We start from the raw sequence: 20,997 nt of genomic DNA, 5'->3' as shown, positions 1-20,997 counted from the left end.
GCTGCGGCCAGGTCCTAGCCCTGGGCTCTGCCTCCCCCTCCCACGCAGGTTCCCTGACCACACCTGCACCGGCTCCTCACCTGCCTGTGTCTGGGTTCATACCCTGTGGTCTGCAGGTGCCCTGTGTCCCTGGCACCTCCCATGCCTGTGAATGTCCGGGATTTTGCAGGCTGCACTCTGAACGGGAGAAACCACATCTCTAAGGATGGGTATGTGTTGTCCGCATGGAGCAGACGCCTAGACGTCTAGTGACGCATCAAGGGGAGCCTGGGGTGTTCCTTGTCGGGACAGTGACACTGTGCTGCTACTTCATACTCCTCTGGAAGCGGAAGCCTCTTCTAACCTCCTTGCCCCTTCCAGATAAGCAGTTTGGGTTCTGGAGCCTGACACCCTGGGGAGAACGCAGTGGCTTTGGGCCATGCCCAACACCCCGCAGGCCGTTGTCACTGAATCCTTCTTTTTGTCTTTGGCAAGCCTGAATGTTAGACTTAGATAACAAATTTATTTTCCCTAACCCCTAATGAAAGCTCGGGATATTGGAGTCAGTGTATTTTATTTTAACATTTATTCATTTGAAAGTCAGAATTGAGAGAGAGTGAGAGAGCGAGAGAGAGAGACCTTCTGTAGGATGGTTCACTCCCCAGATGGCCCCAGTGACCAGCAGGGGGCCAGACAGAAGCCAGGACCCAGGAGTTTGATCCATCTCCCATTTGGGTGGCAGGGGCCCACACACTTGGGTCATCTGCTGCTGCTTTCCCAGGCCATCAGCAGGGAGCTGGATTGGAAATGGAACAGCCAGGACATGAACTGGCCCCCATATGGGATGCCAGCCTCGCTGGCAGTGGCTTTACCCACTAGGCCAGTTTTAATTCCTTTCCCCATCCCAGCTGCATCCATCAGGGGACTCAGCAGGTGGCTGGGGAGTTGTTGATGGCGGCGTGCGGCCTTTCTGAGCCTGTGCCCTGGCTGTGGGCCCCGTGGAGGCTGTCACATGACACAGTGTTAGCTCGCAGGCTGTGTGCGTGGCCTCTTCCATTAGACACAGGGCATGAGACGCCGTCACAAGACGTGTGACGCGCTCCTCTGGGGATGTGCGCCATCCAGGTGGATGCAGACCGTGGCCCAGGGCTCCTTCTCGGGACAGGTGGCTGTGTCTGCAGGGTGCAGTTTCCATCCCCAACCCCCCCACCCCCCGCCGAATTCCCACCATAATCGACACTCAAGTGATCCAACCTACTTAGGGCGTGTTCTGTACATGCTGGTGAGTGTGCATGTGATTCTACAGCTGTCAGTCCTGCCTCAGGCCTTGAACCTGCCACAAGGAGCTGTGTCCTGATGGAGGGGTGGGGGTGGGGGAGTCTTCCCCATCTCTGTTTCACCCCTGCGCCCCTGCTGGCTGTCCTGGGCCCCCCAGGTCACAGGGAGCATGGAAAGGGTGATGGGCTGTATTTGTGGGCTCACAGCAGAGGCGCCATGGCATGACGGGTTCTGAGTGGTGCCTTGGTGAGTTCTGCAGGTCTCTCTGGACTCTGCACCGCTGGAGACCTCCCATTACAGGCCCCTAGATGCAGGAGTTCCCCTCTGAATGGGCCCTTGTCAAGTCTGTGGCCTCTCCTTCTCGAGGGAGGCTGCTGCTTGCTAACTGGGCTCTGCAGGCATGGGGGGGGGGAGGGCTCCCGGCCAGCTGCACCCTGTCACCTGTGGGGCCTCTCAGGGTGAGACTGATGCCATTCCTGCCTCCCCCCACATGATGGATCTTGAGGTGGCTTCCCTTGGCGTGAGGGAGGGAGCAGCATCACCCCAACCTCCCCCATGGCAGGAGTGGGGGGGAGGGAAACAAATGGATAGCTTCTTGCAAAGCACACTTGTAGCACCTTGGAGGCCAGCCTGGAGGAGGGTCCTGGGCTGACACTCGCAGACCACGTCGGGGTCACTCTCCTTACAGGCTCTCTGTCATGGGCTAGCACCTCACTCTGGCATGATTGTGATGTGTTGCTACACTGTTGCCAACATTATTAAGTAACTTTTGTCGTTTGTTACTGGGGTGTACTCCTGATGTCCATTCTGTGGGTTTGGACAGACGTGCGACATGAATTCATCATTGTACCACGAATCCTTTGGGGAAATGCCAAGAGTGAGACTGACTGCCGGATCATGTGGCAAGAGCGTGTTTTGTTTGCAAAACTCTACCTACAGTATTCTAGAGTGGCTGTACCCTTCGGCGTTCCAGCCAGCAATGAATGAGAACACCTGTTGCTCCACGGCCTCACAGCACTTGGCCTTGTCATTGTTCTGAATTTTGGCCCGTCTAGTAGGTGTGCACTGACATCTCTCTGTTCTAATTTGCGGTTCTCTGGTGACACATGATGTGGAGCGTCTTTTCCTATGCTGACTCTGCTGGTAAATCTGCAATGTCCCTGGTGAGAGATCTGTTTTGCAAAGATTTTTCCGCAGTCTGTGAGTTGTCTTCTTATTCTCTTATCAGTATCATTCACAAAGCTAAGTGCTTTATTTTAGCAAAGTGCAACTTATAATTTTTTTCTTTGATCATGCTTTTGGTGTATCTGAAAAGTCATCACCAAAGTCAAGGTCATCTAGATTTTCTCTTGGGTTATCTTTTTGGAGTTTTGTAGTTCTAGATTTTACATTTAGGTCTGCGATCTGCTTTGAGTCAATCTTTGTGACGAAGTGTAAGAGATTTGTCTAGATTTACTTTTATTTGCATGTGGATGCTCAGGTGTTCCAGGCTGTTTGTAGAAAAGTCTATCAGGGGAGCTGGCGCCGTGGCTCACTTGGTTAATCCTCCGCCTGCGGTGCTGGCATCCCATATGGGTGCTGGGTTCTAGTCCCGGTTGCTCCTCTTCCAGTCCAGCTCTCTGCTGTGGCCCAGGAGGGCAGTGGAGGATGGCCCAAGTGCTTGGACCCCTGCACCCACATGGGAGACCAGGAAGAAGCACCTGGCTCCTGGCTTTGGATCAGCACAGCGCCAGCCATAGCGGCCATTTGGGGGGTGAACCAACGGAAGGAAGACCTTTCTCTCTGTCTCTCTCTCACACTGTCTAACTCTATCTCTCAAATAAAAAAAGAAAGAAAGGAAAGTCTATCATTGTTCCACTGTGTTAGCTTTGCTACTTTGTCAAAGATCAATTGACCATATTCATGGGCGTCTTATTTCTGGGCTCTCTATTCTGCCCATTGATCTGTTGATTATTTTGCTAATTCTGTTCTGTCTTGTTCATGGCAGCTTTAGGGTAGGTTGAAGTTGAGTCATGCTGTTTCTTCAACTTTGTTTTTCTCTTTCAACATTGTGTTGGCTTGCTGGGTCTTTTGATTTCTCACATAAACTTAGAAATAGTTTGTTGTTACCCAAAATGATTTCCTGATATTTTTGAATGGGTTTGTATTGAATCTATAGATCAAATTGGGAAGAGCAGACCACTTGACAACATTAAGTCTGCCTACCTATCTTTCCATATTCATAGATCTTTCTTTAATCAGATTTTTTAAAAAGATTTATTTATTTTATTTGAAAGGCAAAGTTACAGAGAGACAGAGGTCTTCCATCTGCTGGTTCACTCCCCAGATGGCCGCAATGGCCGGAGCTGTGCTGGTTGAAGGCCAGGAGCCAGGAGCTTCTTTCGGGTCTCCCATCTTTGTGCAGGGACCCAAGTCCCTGGGCCATCCTCCACTGCTTTCCCAGGCGTGTTGGCAGGGGCTGGATCAGAAGTGGAGCAGCCGGGACTCCAGCTGGTGCTTAGATGTGGGATGTCAGCTTAGCCTGCAGTGCCACAGCGCTGGCCCTGGCCTATTCCTTTCCACGTCCACGTGACCCCCAGCTGTGCAGCAGACATCCGATAGCTGGTGTTGGGTTGAGCATTCGGACACTGCGCCATTAGGTGAGCGTTGTCCCTGCCTCCTGAGGTGACCACGATTCTGCCATCTAATGGAGGTGGGCTCCATCCCCCACCCAACTCCGTTCACCTGTCCCTGAACGTGCTCCCCACTTCATAGGGTGCTGTCAGGAAGGAGCACAGAGAACGAAATCCCAGTTTTCCACCAACCAAGACATCCAGAGCAGGAGCATCAACCTCATTCTTTTCTCTGTGTTGAAGATTCTGTTATGAACATGAAACACCAGCTGTGACAAAGAAAGCGAGCCCCACCTTCCAATCAGGAGCCCTGGGGGGATTATCTATCATTTCCTCCAAGAGTCCCTGCCTGTGTTCTGTCTTCACACCTACTTCTCATGTTTTTGACAGGTTTCATTGCACTAGAAATCCAGGATGGAAACATCGTGCAGAGAAAGGCTTGGAGCGTGTGGCGGAAACTTCTGGCTCCTCTGCCTCTGCTCTCATCAGAGCTTCACCGCAAGTGCTGCCTAGGAGGGCTGGAGGGCTGGGGAACGCACACACCACGGTGGACTCCCTGCAGCTGCTGGCGAGGAAAGGGGCGAGGTGCTGGTGGGGACCTGGCGCTGCAGGGGCGCTGGCTCTGGGCTCAGGCCCTGCACAAGCTCCCCCTCCTGGGAGGTTTGCCCTCAGACTGGCAGCACGTGCTCCAGGTGACATCGTCCTGCCTTGCTAATGATTTCAACATGGATAATCCTGTAGGCTCTTGCCACGTATTCAGAGAGCAATTCTGAGTACTGGCTCCAATAGACCAGACAACATGGTATTACTTTTTTTTTAAAGGATTTTATTCAGTGATTGGCAGGTGGGCATCCAGGTGAGATCAGGTGGGGGCATGAGATCACACAGGGGGCGGGGTGGAGGGCGTGGTCTCCAGCTTACAAATCTAATCATTTTATCCTCTCTGCCTGCCTGCATCACAGGGTCCCCTCCCAGAGTTTCTTATCTGCTGGAAGCCAATCATTTTCTGACTTATGTTGTGTACCCTGATTTTCATTCAAATGGATGGCTTTTCCAGGAGAAGAGAAATGTGTTTAAATTGCTAATATTTCAGCGTGAATTGGTAAGCTGGGATGGCTCTCATGTGAGAGGAGAAAGCTGGGTGGGCCTGGCGGGATGACGGACATGGTGTGGTGCAAGATCCAGAGTAAAGGGGACACCCAGAGGCATCGGGACGGGCAGAGGTGTCCAGGAAAGGCCTGGGGGGTGGCACCAGAGAGGAGGACTCAGGAGGGTCCCCAGTGTGACCCAGAGGCCGGGGAGCGCCTGGGTTGGACCGCAGTCAGGGCAGGCCTGGGAAGGACCCTGCGCAGGGAGGTGCTGCGGGCACGAAGCCTCTGGGGCTGGAAGATGTGCCGGCTTTCACATCGGCTTGTTTTTAGGGAGAAGAGAAGGGAATAGACGACTTTCCAGACACAAACTGGAGAGCTATTTTTAGCTGTGTATGAAGCAGAGAGAGAATCTAACGGAGGAGTCAATTGGTGATGGGACTAAGTTGAAAAGTTTGCTTCGGTAAACGGGGGAGGATAGTTAATTACTCAAGTAACCCTTTCAATAATTAATAATGTTTTGGTGGTAGTAACTAAAGTGTCACATGACACTGAGGGATTTCCTATGTCTGATGGTTCTAAAACACCAATTCCTCTTACTCACAAAACCAGAGTTTCTGAAATACCGGAAGTCTTGTACTTGGATTTTCATTACCGTGTTGCTGTATTTCCTCTGCTTTCGGTCTTTCGTCCTCCCTCTGACATACATGGTTAGGTCCTTTCCTTAATTCCAGCTGCACCTTGGGAGAGGAAGGGAAGAGGCAGGTTATGGTGAGAGGGAGGAGTATGTTTTACCAGTTACACTCTGAACATGGTGGACCTTCAAAGTGATGCCTACCACCAGGTCCTAAATAACAAGACACGCCGTGTGGAGGCTGTAGAGGCCCTGGGCTGTGCCAGAGCTGGGGCAGGGGTGAAGGGGATGTGTGTGGGCTGACAGCAGTGTTACAGGAGGTGATCAGGAGTGGCTGGATCCAGACACAGGCTCTCCTCTCTCACCTGCTGATGGGGCAGTGATGGCAAGTGACCAGCAGCCCAGATCCTCGGCCTGGAAACCACACTCACCACTGCTGTGTGGCCCTGAGCTAGGCCTCGGTCTCCTGTGCCCCTCTTCCCCCACCTGTAAGCTGGGAGGATACTGACAGGACTTACAGGGTTGCTGAGAGGACTCTGTGAATGACACAGTGAACCACACAGACCTCTGCCTCGCACGTGGTGGCAGGCTGTCTTTGCTGTTCAGAAATGACACAGATTTTGAGGGAGATGGGCAGAGAAGCAGCCCTTCACTCTGTGGTGACAAAATAACAGCCTTCACTGGCCTGTGCTGGTGCCAACCACAGCTTTGTCCACTGGCGTGAAGAGGTGGCCGACCCAGGCAGCTCGAGGGGCTGTGGAGCAGAGAGCTCCAGGCAGGGGGTCTCTGCTCCTCTGGGCACCTGCTGTTAGCCAGGGTGAATTCCTGTTCCTAATTTAAGTGCTTTGTTATTTTAATTTCTGAGCAAAAAAAAAAAAACACATTTGAATGTGTACATCTAAGAAATTATTTTCATGTAATCCCATAAAATCAACTAAGACCTATGACAAAGTGAATGTTTAGATTACATGTAAATACACAGGATCAGTTTTCTGCCTGTGAGAATCACATGTGGATATATCTCATACTTCCTTTGATTATACAGAGATACGGTGTTTAAGCCAGGACACATGAAGACGGAGAGTCAGATCTGCAGAATTCTCATGCTACTTAATTGGGGTTGACTGGTCCAGCAGCTTATATGACTGATTTTTAAAACTTTAAATTCATTTAATAGACTTAAAGTTACAGGTGCTTTGGTTTTGGTTTATCGTTAATCTCCATGCCCTCTGAATTTAGAGGTACGGGATTTGTACAAATGACTCAGGACAGACAGGCAGCTACCTTCCACTGCCCTGGTGGGTGGGTGAAATCCTGGGTTGGCCAATCAGAGGCTGCCACCTAGAAAATGTAGGTGTTGACACAGTGCCCCCCCACCAGGTGCTACAGCCCCTCCTGACCACTGGAGGTCTTGGGGAACAAGGCCCCCAGATTCATAAGGCCCTGAAGCCCAAGCATGGTGAGAGATGGTCAAGTGTACCTCTCCCCACCTGCCTGAGGCCACGGGCAGTGTCCTGCCATGGCTCTCTGGCTGAGCATGAAGCCACAGTAGTAACAATGACAGACATGTCCTCGGGGCCTGTGCCCCTTGCCTCCAGGTTGGTACCCATGGAGGACACACCTGACCCTTGCCACCCCATCTCCTCCTGGGAAGTTCACCCTGCTCTGTGGAGGCGGCTCACCATGAAGTAGCTGCCCGGGGGCTCCCAGCGGCAGATCAGGGGCTGCTGCCACCAGTGTACCCATCAGAACCCCGCATGGCTTGCGTGGGGGCTCCCAGCCCTGGGCTGAGCTGTGTGTTGCTGGGGGGTGACATCCTGTTGTATCCTTTTGTTAAGCCTGGAGTGGTTGTTTTAATTTCAAGGGGAAAAAGGTCCATAGCTCACACAGCCCAGAGGGGAAATGCAGCCTAGAACTGACCACTTCCGTTTGACTGGGCCACGTTTTCCCACCCTAGGACCTGTGGGCAGGTGCATCTCCGAGAAAAAAGATCTGCCTCTGGTGACCTCCAGCTTACATCTGTGCCGTGATCCGGGCTCCAAGTCCCTTCTGGGTGTCAGGTGGACAAACCCTGGTTGCTGCAAACCTGAATCCAAGTATTTGGGTCATTTAAACATCTTACTTGGACCTAGCTGACTGTTGTATCATTAATCAGAAAGACCACCAAAGGGAAACTTACTGGCCATGACCACAAGGGACCCTGGATCCTGGTCACTGCCCGCACCCCCAGTTCTTTCCAGCTCCCAGGATGGGTGCCTGGAATTCCACTCTCTTAGCCTAAGGCTGTGAGCAGCTGAAATGCGTATGCTCCTGGGGAAGGTACCGCTGGTGCCCAACAGCAGATGGGCCCTGGGGAGCGGGGTCAGGGGACGGAGGTTCTGAGGACAAATTTACCAGTTTCAGAATTCCGCCAGGACGTTCCTCTCAGCTGAGTTCAGTTTTGGCATAGCCAGCTTTACACGCCAGAGTCAGTGTTTTGATGTGGATCTTTGCATTGCTATTTTTCTATATTTGCTAACGTTTCTAAACTATGACTTCAAAAGCAGAAATAAAGTTACTTTTGAAGTTCGTAGAACCACGCATACCTGTAGAACCAGATCTTCCTTCTGCCTTTCCGCTGTAATTCCTACTTAGAGTAAGTCTCTGTTTGTTGAGCACGTGGTACGCCAGTCCTGGGAAGTGGGACTAAGGAGAGGCCTCCCCTGCCTGCTAGGGACCCACAGTCCAGGGACTAGCAGAGTCTCATGATGTCACTGTATTAAGATTCTCCAGAGAGGCAGAACCAATAGGACACACACACACACATGCACATACACACATGACCATGCAAGGGGTCTCCAAAAAGTTCATGGAAAATGTATTTTCTGAAGAAACTATACATGGATTTCAAAATTTGCACGACGCTGAACTAGTTTTGTAATTCCGCATTTCCACACATTTTATAAGTCTCGGGAGAGGACCTGTTAGCGCATTGGCCTAATTTCCAGCTGTGTTCCTGCTGTCAGGGTCCAGAGGTGGCATGGGGCAGCACATGGCAAGCAGCAGGGAGTGTGCCTGACTCTGTCTCTTTGTAAAGTTGCCAGTGTTTAATCCTGGGCTCCACACCGATGGCCTGATCCAATCTGACCATTCCCCGAAGGCCCCGTTTCCAAACACCTGAGTTGGATCCCATTTCCACCCTCTTAGTACCTTGGGGTTCAACTTCTGCATGAGTTTGGGGTCCAAATCACAGCGGTGGAGGGCTGCAGTTCTCACGCCCACGGGCAGGAGGTAAGGGTGTCCCAGCTCCGGAAGACAGTGTGGGAATTCATTTTTCCAGGGCAGATGTTGGGCCTGGTGCTAAAGAGGCCACTTGACCTTGCACCCCATAACATAGTGCTTGGGATTGGGCGCCAGTTCCATCCAATTCTAGCTCCCTGCTGGTGCACACCCTGGGAGGCTATCAGGTGACGGCTCAAGTAGTTGGGTCTCTGCCACCAACATGAGAGACCAGAACACCACTTCTGGCTCCCGGCTTTTGCCTGGTCCAGCTCTGGATATTGGAGTCATTTGGGGAATAAACCAGTGGATGGAATCTCTTTCTTTCTCTCACTGTCAAATAAGCCAAAAGAATTAAAATCTTAAAAATAAGAATTCATTCTTCCTTTGCCTTTGTGTTCCATCTGGCCCTCAGCTGGTTGGATGGTGCTTGCCCATGGCCCACAGTCTCACAGGACTGGAACCATCACAGACAAACCCAGGAGCAATGCCTTACCAGCTACATGGGCATCTTTGAACCAGTCAAGTGCACATCCAAAACCAGCCATCACATGGACGTACCCCGTGTCATTAAGAGGATGGAGAACTTTATCCCTCATGTCTTAGAAAATCCAGAACATCCAGTTGCTAACCAACACGGTCTTCAGCCTCAAGCTACAGCAAACCGCTTTCCCTGGAAGAGGGTTAAAAAATGGTGTTAAAAATTGGAAGGCAAAATTTATTTTTCAAATATTCCGTTACTCCATTAGTGACCAGCTTTGCGTTGAAGAGTGCCCCATGGAAAATTCTCTACACAATAAGAGACAGCAGGTGCAACGTTGTCAGCCAAGGTGCCGGGAGAGGACTTTCAACAGTCTCCTCTCTCTCGCTCTCCCTTCTCCTGCTCACAGTGGCTTCCCCGATGTGCCCAGTGAGGTTCGTGTGCCAGGAAAGAAACCTGCAGATGGGACAGAATGGTGTACCTGGCTGCACTTTGTGACATTTTTTTCCTCTTTATTTTTTGAAGTTGAAACGTAACTTATGCATGGTAAAGTTTACAGTTAGGTTTACACCCACTGGTGGAGCCACTTTGTGAGTGAAGACCCAGAACGCTGAGAGCCCTCCCATCACCACCACCGGACACAGCTGTCTTAACTCCAAAACTCCAGCTGTGCAGTTGGAACACAGCTTGACTGGAAATCCAGCACAACTCCAGGATGTCTGCCATGCTCACTCTGACATTTAACCACCTGTCAATTTGCACAATTTATTATTTTCCATTTGCCCATCCCCGCTAGGTTGCATGCCTGTCAAGTACAGGACCCGTGACCTGCCTTTCTCTCACCTGCTGAGGTGCCTACAGCAGAGCTGCAGACGCGATGGAAGGTGCTAGGGTTTTAGCATGCGACATCCCAGCCACTCACCACTCTGTCTTCAGATGGCCTCCACAGTAGACAGTCTATATGTTCAAGTGGTTATCCGATCAGTTAGCACGAAGTTAACACTCAGTGGGTGTAAGCTGCTCTGCTTGGCATCTGAGCAAACGGCCATGGCTGTGCCAGGAGAGCCTGCTGTCCACTGGGGAAGACGAAGTATGAAACCCAGTTACAGGGCTCGCCAGGTCTTCATCAGGGCCTTGTTTACATACACTCCCCGGACCCAATCTATGCAATTTAGATAGATAGATAATGAATGACATACTTAGCTTTAACTCAAATGACTTTGTGAGTCCATCTAACAGCTATGCACATCGCTTGGACACATTGTAACTGCAGAAAGGGAGGATCTGTTAAACCCACAAATCAACCCACATTTCTCCTGAAAGAATGTTCTTTGTTATAATTGGGAGCACTTTAGCTGATTGCTTTAAGATATTTCATTCCTCAAATGGTCATATCCTGCTTTAATTTTCTTATGCAGTGCACTCCCCTTCCAGGCTGTGAAAGATGTTCTAGGGAGGATGTTAAAAATAGACTGAGAGGAAACTGGAAGGAGATACAAAAAAAGCAAAATGCAGATACAATGATTAAATTACGCTGGTGTTGATTTTTCCCACTTGATCCAGATGAGGCAGGAAGTTTTTAGGAAAGGCAGTTTGTCTTGTCACCCAAATGGCATTGTGTGGGGGTTGCTGTAACTGAGTTACACGAGACGGGTCGACTTTATACCGCTGTCACCTGTCCAAGGTTTGCTCCTCAGAATTCGGCAGCAGCTGGCGCTTTTACAAACACCCCTAGTGTAGTCACAGCCTCTTAGACTTTAGAGCTCCTGGGGACGCCAAGGACCACCCAGCACCTCACCACCTCTGAGTAGATGCCGTTACGGAAGGGCACCCCATGAACTGGGGAAGCCAGGACGAGGGTTCCAGTTCCTGTGTCTCAGTGCCAGGTCCAATAAGGTCCATCGCATCTCCTGCAGCACCTCAGCAGCCAGCTGGGGACAGCGACCCTCGTCCACTGTCCCTGACCGACTGGCTGCAGTCTGGGAATGCTGCGTTGAGTACTGGGGCAGTGCTGAGTCACTGTTTCTGTTAGGAGGGCGAAGAGGGGTAGGGTCCAGTGTGCTGAAGCCTCATTCAGGGCAGCCTCTGAGTGCATGTCTGTTCGGGCAGCGAGGGCAAGTGCTTCAGAGAGGAGCGACCTGTGCTTTCAGCCACTGCGTCCACACAGGCCCTGTCCCCGTCCACTTCTGTCCTGAGAATGGCCATCACCCGCACTTATTGAACGCCTGCTGTATGCCAGGCACTGCATATCAATACTTCATGCAATCCCACTAATGCCTCAGGGTAAATGTTGTTAGTAGTCCTGTTTTAGTGACAAGGAAACTGAGATATTTGGTGATAGAGCCTGATGGGGGAATTCCAGTCTAATTTTCAGGACCATAATTTATGCTCTGTGCTCATTCTAAGGCATTTGCTTTTCCAGGGTTCAAAGAGAAAGGCCCTGGCAATTTAACAATGTGCCAATGAATCTCTGCTGTCTAACCAGCCGGACTGAAGCTGGGGCCCAGGAGGGAGCGCACGGGAGCAGCAGACACGCTTGCTCAGCCTGTGTAGACGAGGTGCAGGCCAACAGGGAAGGAACAGCCGGCAGGTACCCACTCTGGCCTCCCGACCTGGTGTTCTTGTCAGAGACAGAACATGGTATCTCTAGGACTCTCTGATTCCAAATTCAAGTCCTTCTCCTTCGTGGAGGAAGAAATCATCACCTACCCACGAATGTTTGTGCACTTGGACGTAACTCGGTCACCACGACAAACACGTAGACCCATGTGCTTCTTTGTAAGTGGAAGGCAAGGACGATTTCCCGGTGATTGATTTCCCTACCAAAGTAGACAGGAACTTAAGAGGATGAAGAGCTTGTAGCAACCCCCTTGGTTTCGGGATCAGAAAGCTGAGCCCATCAGGGGAGATGAAAGAGACCAGAGAGGCCCCTTTAAAAACAGGCCAGTGTGGCCTTCACTGATGCAATTTTGCCACTTGACATCCTTATTGCTTTCAATAAGAAAATATTCCGTTTAATATCTTTGATTCCTGACAGTTCTGTTGACAATATTCTTTTGAAAATATTACCTTAATGCAATGTCCTGGGAATTTAATTCCTAAGAAAATGGAAGCGTGATGTGCTGCTGAGTCATTAGCCAGAGACCACAGCTGGGGGCTTGTGGGGTGCCAGTGAGGGGTGGGGGGTCTTTGGTGTGCCCTCTCTGAGGTGTCCCCCTGGGGCTGTAGAACCCCCTGGGGCTCGATGCCAGGAGCCACCCTCTTCTCAGTGCCAGAGACGACTCATCAATTCACCACTGCACCACTCATTTTTGTCATCTTCCAGCTCGGATACACTGATCACACTGAGTAAAAAGGGCTTAATCCCCCTGGTAGCAACTTCTCTAGAGCCATTTCCCACCGAGGTCCCTACCCGCCTTCCCTTCTGGGCACTGTGCTCCCTAATAATGCTCAAAACCATCCCCTCTGAGGCCAAACCCACCTGACTTCAAATGTTAACTCTGCCTTGCAAATAGATAAAAATAAATCTTAAAAAAAAAAAAAAAGAAGATTGCCATTTGGGAAAGTAAAAAGAACGGAAAGAATTCTAGAGGAAGAAGCTTTATGGAAATCAATGAAATGGTTACTCTTAAAGTTCACAAGCTCATTTGGATTTCTGAATTTCTTTTGTCAGCCTTACTTTTGAGTTGTCTGCTCATTTGTTCTTAAAAGTCAACCCTGTGAATTTTTTGCTTATGGAAAACCAGGTCATTGCTATGGTTTCTGCCCCTGAACCCGTGTAGGCATTGAATCCCCAGAGGTGTAGTTAATGGCAATGAGGGTGGAAGAGGAATGTGACTGCCATACTTAGAGGCGGGGCCATTTGAAGTGCTTAGGTTTCAATAAGGTGCACAGGGCAGAGCTCCTGTGACTCAGTCCTGATGGCTTTATATGAAGAATATCATCACCCTGCCAGGTGATATTCTGGTCCACGTTGGGGCTCTGCCAGCAAGAGGGCATCAGCAGGTGCGGGCGACTTTGCACCTCTGTAGCCCTCAGCCTAACTAAAGATCTTTTCTTGACAAAGTGGCCTGCCTCAGGTAGTTTGTCCCAGTAGCCAAAAGCTAATTAATACAATCATCAAGGGATTCTACCTGGGCCGTTGGGGAGCCTCCCACGCAGGCTCCCCAGGAGCAGTAAGAAGTCGAGCTGGCCTGAGCCTGCCACACTGCAGGGGCAGGTGTGCTTGGGTTGTCTGTCCCACTGAGCAGCCAGACAGGAAGTATGTATGGCTGACCCAGCAGTGACGTGCCAGTCAGATGTGGCCACAACTCCATTAAGGACTGTTAATTTTAAGTGTCAACTTGATGGATTAAGGATACTCACAGGGCTGGTAAAGCATTCCTTCTGCATGTGTCTAGGAGGGACTGGCATTCCAATCAGTGGGCTACATGGGGAGGATTTGCCCTCAGGGGTTACATCATGGCCTAAGTATCCTAATCTTTGTTGCAGGTTCTTCATAAGAACCCAGGGAAAGGAATTCAAAGTGGAGGCATCAAGACAGTGCACAGTGAGAGCAGGGTTTGTTTAAGAGAGAGTGAGTGAAGATGCAGGGGTGTGGGCCACCCCACACAGAGCAGTGCCCATGAAGAGCAGGTCCCGGAGGAGGCTAGAGGAGGAGCCATAAGCAAGGTCAAGAGCAGAAGAATGTCACTTGTCACCAGCCTCTTATGATATAGACAGTGCTTACCCTAATTGAATATGCAAATAGGGTAGAGTTTAGCACGTGTGAGACTTTCTGGGGGTTTCATGCCACTTCCATGTGCAGTTCAACCTCCATGTGGCCATGATGGTGCCTCCTCACTCCCGGCCCTGGATGAGACACAGATGCATTATGGGAAAGTGGGCCTATTCAGTGGACAGGTAAGGGTGTAGGGTAACAGTGCAGGGCTGGCAGGAATTCCAGCGCAGGCTTCCTGTCTAACTCCCTGTGTGCCATTCCATCAAGGAACAGGACAGGAAAGGCAGAGGGAAGGGGAATCTGCCCTCGTTTCTGACAACACTGGTCCTTGCAGATCTTTGCTTCTCAGCCATGGAAACATGACTGAAGATATCCTTACAATAAGCCTTTAACTCTCTTGACAAAACCAAAAATTGAATTGTGAAAGTAGGGTTAGGTAGATGGAATAGATTTGGAAAAGGATCTTCACCCTTCTGGAACAAAGTTAAATATGTAAGTAGTTTGGAGACAGTTAGGAAATGTACACTGCTGGTTCAAATATTATTATAATCACAGCATAACTTTTCTAAGGCCCCTTTCATTTCTGCTCTGCCTCATTCTAAAAATCAGTTAAGATTCTGACAGTTACCTATGGAAGTATCTTATACCAGAGTGCGGATGGAGTAAGTGGTACAAATGTAGTAGAAATAGCATGAATGTGTAAAATCACAGGGCCAATTGGGGTCTACTCTATAGTCACTGCTACAGTGTCACCTGATCACTACAATGGCCTTCCCGACCCAAGGGTCAAGCACTTTAATATGTCCAGGGCCATAAGGAAGTATCTACAATGGTGAAATTAAGCCCTATAGGAAAATAAAGATGTGTGCACTCCTGTGATTTGAAACCCCTGAAGGACCTAAGAAACATAATATTTGACATTACAATATGAAAAAAAGAAGTAATCAATAAATGCTTCCAAAAGAAGTCTCAAATTGGATTTTCTGATTTTGTTTCCCCTCCTCTTGATAATTTCAGGGACCAAATTTTAATCATTTCCTGCTTTTCCAGTTACCATTTTCTTTGATGGATATATGATTCATGGGGTCTAGAGAAAACAGTAACTCTAAAGTGCTCTTATTTGAGAGAGATCTTTGCAATGACTACAACGATTGAGACAATTTTAGTATAAAAACTGGAACTTAATTAGCAATGACATTGACATTGACTATATAGAGTTTTCAGTTAGAGTCCCTGGTCCGCTGTGGCGGGCATATTGGAATGTTGGATGAAACTGACACAGGAAAATAGGCTCGTGACATGGTGACATCTGGTCACTGTCTGCTGTGGCCACACAGGCGATGTGTGAGAGCTCACCAGGTGGTACTCTGTCACATAAAGATTATCCTCAATAATGTAGACACCGTCTTCTGCCTGGATTCACATTTCATTTGCGGTTTGCAAAGCTCCAGTTTGAGGGCCATTCAGTGAGACCATACTAGTGGCTGGATTCTCTTTCTAATGTAGAGATACTTTCTGACAATTATGACAACAAAAACAGTGAACAATACCAAGGCAGAAATACGGATTCCAATGTACAGCTTTTCCTGGGGGTCATCCGTGGGTTCTCTGCTGGAACACTGGAGTTTGTCCAGTCAAAGGCCATCTGAAGACTGTCATGGTGCCATTCCCATCTGTTGGGCAAGAATGTGAGGAAGGAGAGCTGGTGGGTTGTGTTCCTGTTTCCTGTAGTGTTATGGGTTGGATTTCTGTTTATGAGTTGGAGAAGATGAAGTAACCACTGGTTTGTGGTTCTCTGTGGGTGCTGGCATTGGATGAGCATAGGTAGAGACCCTAGGTGATGTTGAAACACTGTATCCCTGGCTGGTGTAACCTCTTATCATTGAACCTTCCCCTGTGCTCAATACAGCAACAGTGTAGGCCACTGTCAGCCTCAGCAGCATTCTCTATGGTCAAAGACGCAGTCCCTTTAGCTTATAATGTATGTGCTTCTGAAAGGTGACACGGCATCCATCAGTCCAGACAAGCTGCTGTGAGCACTGAAATGGAGAAGATACTCCTCACAACACATGACTGCCCCATTGGCTACCAAATAGGTGCAGGGTCGTGTGAGCGGCCAACCCACCACTCCACTCTCCTGAGTATAAGAAACTACAATGGAAAGTAGTATGAGGCCTAAAGAGAATACCCCGGGGAGCATTATGTCAGCCTGAAGGAAAATGAGCAGACCGGCTGGCTGGTATCTGAACACATCGTAATTCTCAGAGTGCAACTTCTCCCTTCAGCTAGACTGGAAGAATCACGTGAGCCTGCCGTGCTGCAGATGAGAGAAGACCACTCCTAGTGGCTTCATTGGCCTCTGGGCTCTGTTAGCTTCTGGTGGCTGAGAGTTCTGTACCAGTCAGTCAAGAGGCACTTAGTTCCTGAGCTCCCCCTTAAAGCCCCTCCTCCCTTCTCTGGGTCTGTCTCATGGTGTGACTTTTGAAGTCCAGGTCTTGGCCAGTGGCTGTTGGGGTTGTCGGGCCTCCAGCCTGAGGCTGAGGGTGAGTTTTTGGCTCTCCTGGTCCCAGTGGCCTATTGGCCTTCTGAGAATCCTCCCCATCCCGGGTGTATGAGTCAACTTTCCGAGTAAATCCCCACTCATCTCTGTTTATTTACGTATCCTATCTGTTCCATCTCTCTATAGAACTCTGATTAATGCAAACTCTAAAAGAGAATTGCTCAGCAGAACTACCACACTACTGACCCACAAAACTTTTTTTTTTAAGATTTATTTATTTGAAAGTCAAAGTTATGGATAGAGGGAGAGGGAGAGAGAGAGAGAGAGAGAGAGAGAGAAAGAGAGGGAAAGAGAGATCTTCCATTTGCTGTTTCATTCCCCAGATGGCCACAATGGCTAGGGCTGGGTCAGGCCAAAGCTAGGAGCTACGAACTCTATCTAGGTCTCCCACATGGGTGACAGGAATCCAAGCACTTGAGCCACCTTCCACTACTTTCCCAGGCCATGAAGCAGGGAGCTGGATTGGAAGTGGAGCAGCTGGGACACAAACTGGTACCCATAGCAGATAGTGGACTTACCTGCTATGATGCCACGACGCTGGCCCCTGACCCGCAAGATTTGTGTAAGCAAAATGAAATGCTTGTTTTGAGTCACTGAATTCTGGAGTAAGTCGTTACACAGTAGTTATAGCTGAAGCAACTCCCCAGTGAAGTGAAGCACCTTGCAGTATCTAAAAGAATGTGATCAGTGATAGTCCTCCTCAACGGACCCTTCAATCAGAAAAATGGTCCTGCCAGTGTGTGTTGAAAGCCCACAGGCCATGGTCACACACACGGGGAGCTTCTCTGTGAACAAAAGCCAACGCTTTCTCAGAGAGCTGTGTGTTAGTCTCCGTTTCCAGATGCGGCATGGGATACCGTAAGGACGGACTCCACACTGGAATCTCTACTTCAGGTGAGGAGCTGCTGCAATGAACGGACATACCTGTCACTCACGTCAGTGCCACGGTGTGCCAGGCACTGCTCCCAGCCCCTTACTCCGTCTGCACGTGAATCTCTGCCCCACAGGAGGTGACTGCTCTTTACCTTCCCCGCGCAGGTAGGAGGTCACCTGTGGGACGTGGTGGAACTCGAGCTAAGCCGAGCAGCTCCATGGGGCGGGAATAACTCCAGCCCGCCCGGTCCAGAGGCCACAGGTTGAGCCTGATCCTTCGTGTGGAATCTGAATGATTCTTCTCGAATGTAAGCTCCATGGCATCGGCATTTGTGTTTTGCTCACTGTTTGAGCTTAGAAGAGAACGTGGCTGGGTACCCTTCCTTCCCCCTCTTCCAGTTTTGATCATCTATTGCTGTGCAACAAACTCACAAAACCTGATGGCTTCAGACCACAGTTTTACTTTGGATGTGGTGCTGGGTGTGAGGGATTCTTGGATCCCTGGTGCTGGCTGGGCTTCAGAACCAATCTGCTTCTCCTGTGGCTGCCGGCCCTTCTCCCAGTCCCCATCCACGGGCTCTCTGTACTCTTGGAGCTGCTCACGCGTGTGGTGCCAGCATGGTCGTGCGTCTCACACAAGCTGGCTTCCCGAAGGCTGAGGAAACCACCACAGGCCAAGTGAGGGAAGTGAGTGCAGTGGGCAGAGTCATACCTTATACGTATCCTTGGTCAAGGCTGCCCAGGTGTGAGAGGTGAAGATTCGGGAGCTTCTCCTGATGGGTGGCAAGGGCATCTTGTAGAAGAGAAGAGGGGATGGGAGACGCTTTGGAAAACGCCGCCTGTGAGCGAGTGGATGAGGATGTGGTGTGCCGTTTCCCCACGAGCATCCCAAGGAGGGATGCCTTGGGGTCTTGCTCCAGCTCCACCATGGAGATCCCTCAACTCCACGTGGGCAGGAAGCTGCCCTTTCTCTTTCTTTACAATGGAGGTGCTTTCCTTTGCACCTGTCTCCAATGTTGTTACACGGATCAATCACGTATGATTGGGGCTGTGTTTGGACAGCATTATGCTATGGATGTGCCAACTGGTGTTTTCTGGAAGGATGCCGGGGCCCCGTGGGAGCAGAAATGGGTGGCACTGTGCGCCCAGCTCCTGTCTCTGGGGTCAGCACTGTAGCTGTGAACTGTGACTTTTCCAAGTGGAGAGGAGCTTGCATGCAGAAAGTTCCTGGGACTGGCCAAAGACACAGAACAAGCGAGTGGCAAACAGGATGAGAAGTCTACAGCTCTCAAACCAGGCTGAGTCCAGTTTTGTGCAAACTCTCACTGATGGGGGCTTAGTAATTCATTTGTGACTGTTTATGCACAGGACAGATTAGGATGTCAGCCTATTTTTATTTTTTATTTATTTTTAAAGATTTACTTATTTATTTGAGAGGCAGAGTTATAGAAAGAGGGAGGGAGAAACATAGAGAAAGGTTTTCCATCTACTGGTTCACTCCCAAATGGCTATGATGGCTGGAGTTAGGCCAATCCAAATCCAGGAGACAAGAGCTTCTCCTGGGTCTCCCACAGGAGTACAGGAGCCCAAGCACTCGGGCCATCCTCTGCTGGATCAGAAGTGGAGCAGCCGGGACACGAACAGGCGCCCATATGGGATGCTGGCGCTTCAGGTGGAGTCTCAACCCACCGCGCCCCAGTGCCTGCCCCAGGATGTCAGCCTAGTAGCCCAGGTATTTTCAGGATGATATTCTTAAACAAAGAAATTACTTTTAAAGGTGGTTAGCTAATTTTTAAAGATGAGCTATGCTTCATGTTTTCATCTTCAAACTATATTTTCTGGAGACCATCTTTGCTTATGGCATAGTATTAGAGAATACTATTTGGTATTAAAACATCTGTTCTATGGATAGTCTTACAAAAGGGGATAGTCAAGTAGCCCATAAGCACATAAAAATGTATACAACGGGGGCCGGCACCATGGCACACTTGGTTAATCCTCCACCTGCAGCATCGGCATCCCATATGGGTGCTGGGTTCTAGTCCTGGTGGCTCCTCTTCCGGTCTGGCTCTCTGCTGTGGCCCAGGAGTGCAGTGGAGGATGGCCCAAGTCCTTGGGCCCTGCACCCACGTGGGAGACCCGGAAGAAGCTCCTGGCTCCTGGCTCCAGATCGGTGCAGCTCCGGCTGTTGTGGCCATTTGGGGAGTGAACCAATGGAAGGAAGATCTTTCTCTCTCTCTCTCACTGTCTGTAACTCTACCTGTCAAATAAATTTTAAAAAAAGTGTTTACAATGTAATTGTTCTTCGTGATCTAGTGGGAAAATTCCCTTCCTCCCCCAGGGAGTGATTGCAATTTTAAAATGGACAGTATCAAATCTTGGCAAGCCTATGGAGCCAACAGAACTCACATTCTGCCTTGATGGGGGCATACACTGGTGCAATCACTTTAGAAAACCATTTGGGAATAGCTACTCAAATCTGGCCATGTGTCTACTAACGACTCCACTCCTAGGTATGGACCCAAGTGAATGCATTTGTCCACCAGAATACGTGTGCCAGAGCACTCCTGCAGTTTTATTCATCGTAGACAATAAATTAGAGACAACCCAAAGATCCATCGGCAGCAGGCTGTGCTGTAGCCCTCTACCAGGACACCACGTGGCAACACAGAACACGCTGCAGGCACCCACAACATCACGAGGGACATCACATTTGCAGTGACGAGGGCAGGAGACCACACACGAAGTCCTCCGAGACTGAGCACCATCGTAGGCAGCTTGGGGTCAGACAAACTGGACAGCACAGGGACAACCTCTGGGGGTGGGGGCGTGGAGTAGGAGAGACACAGGGGACTGTCGGGTGTTGGAAATGTTCTCCATTGTTTTGGGGAGTGGTTACAAGGGGATGTGTGTAATTGTGTGGTGTGTATAATATGTGCTCGTGTGTAATATATGTGGATGTGTGTGCATTGTGTGTTGTGTCTGTGTGGTAGGTGTGTGGCAAAATGTGGTGTGTGTGTGTATGTGTGTGTGTGTGTGTATATGTGTGTGCATGTAAAATTCACTGAATCGTATACCTAAGATTCGTTCACTTCATTACATTATTATTTTCAGCAGTTCTAGGAGTACGTTTTATTGGAGAAAGCTTCATCACACAGTAGATAATGGTGTACAAAGGTCCTTTTGGAGAAATACTGAAACTAACACTGACCTTCTGGATACTTTTCACCAGCTGATGGATTTTCTTTTATACTCCAGTTTATGTGGATCGAAGCAGCAAAAGCTGAAAGTCCACCGAAACTATTCCTCAAGGAAAACAGCAGGCACCATTCTCAACAACTCTCTTGGCTCCCTTGCAGGAAACTGTTAACACTCGCGAGTATATTACATGAATGATGTGTTAGATATCATTAACACTCGCGAGTGTATTACATGAATGATGTGTTAGATGGCTAACACCGTGAGTGACTGTGGTTCATGGGATCTCGCAGCCAACAAAACAAACACCCAGGAG

The 20,997-nt window shown here is 49.6% G+C and overlaps 1 pseudogene; it reads right to left on the bottom strand.

The window, feature by feature from the left end:
* Positions 1 to 5,567: 5,567 nt before the first annotated feature.
* Positions 5,568 to 18,276, bottom strand: LOC127493519 (hepatitis A virus cellular receptor 1-like; annotated as a pseudogene).
* Between the last annotated feature and the right edge of the window lie 2,721 nt (positions 18,277 to 20,997).

The sequence above is a fragment of the Oryctolagus cuniculus genome, chromosome 7 (genome assembly GCF_964237555.1).
Source record: "Oryctolagus cuniculus chromosome 7, mOryCun1.1, whole genome shotgun sequence".
In the NCBI taxonomy this organism is placed as follows: Eukaryota; Metazoa; Chordata; class Mammalia; order Lagomorpha; family Leporidae; genus Oryctolagus; species Oryctolagus cuniculus.
The sequence above is the reverse complement of the archived record's forward strand: the minus strand, read 5'-3'. Positions and strand labels throughout refer to the sequence as shown.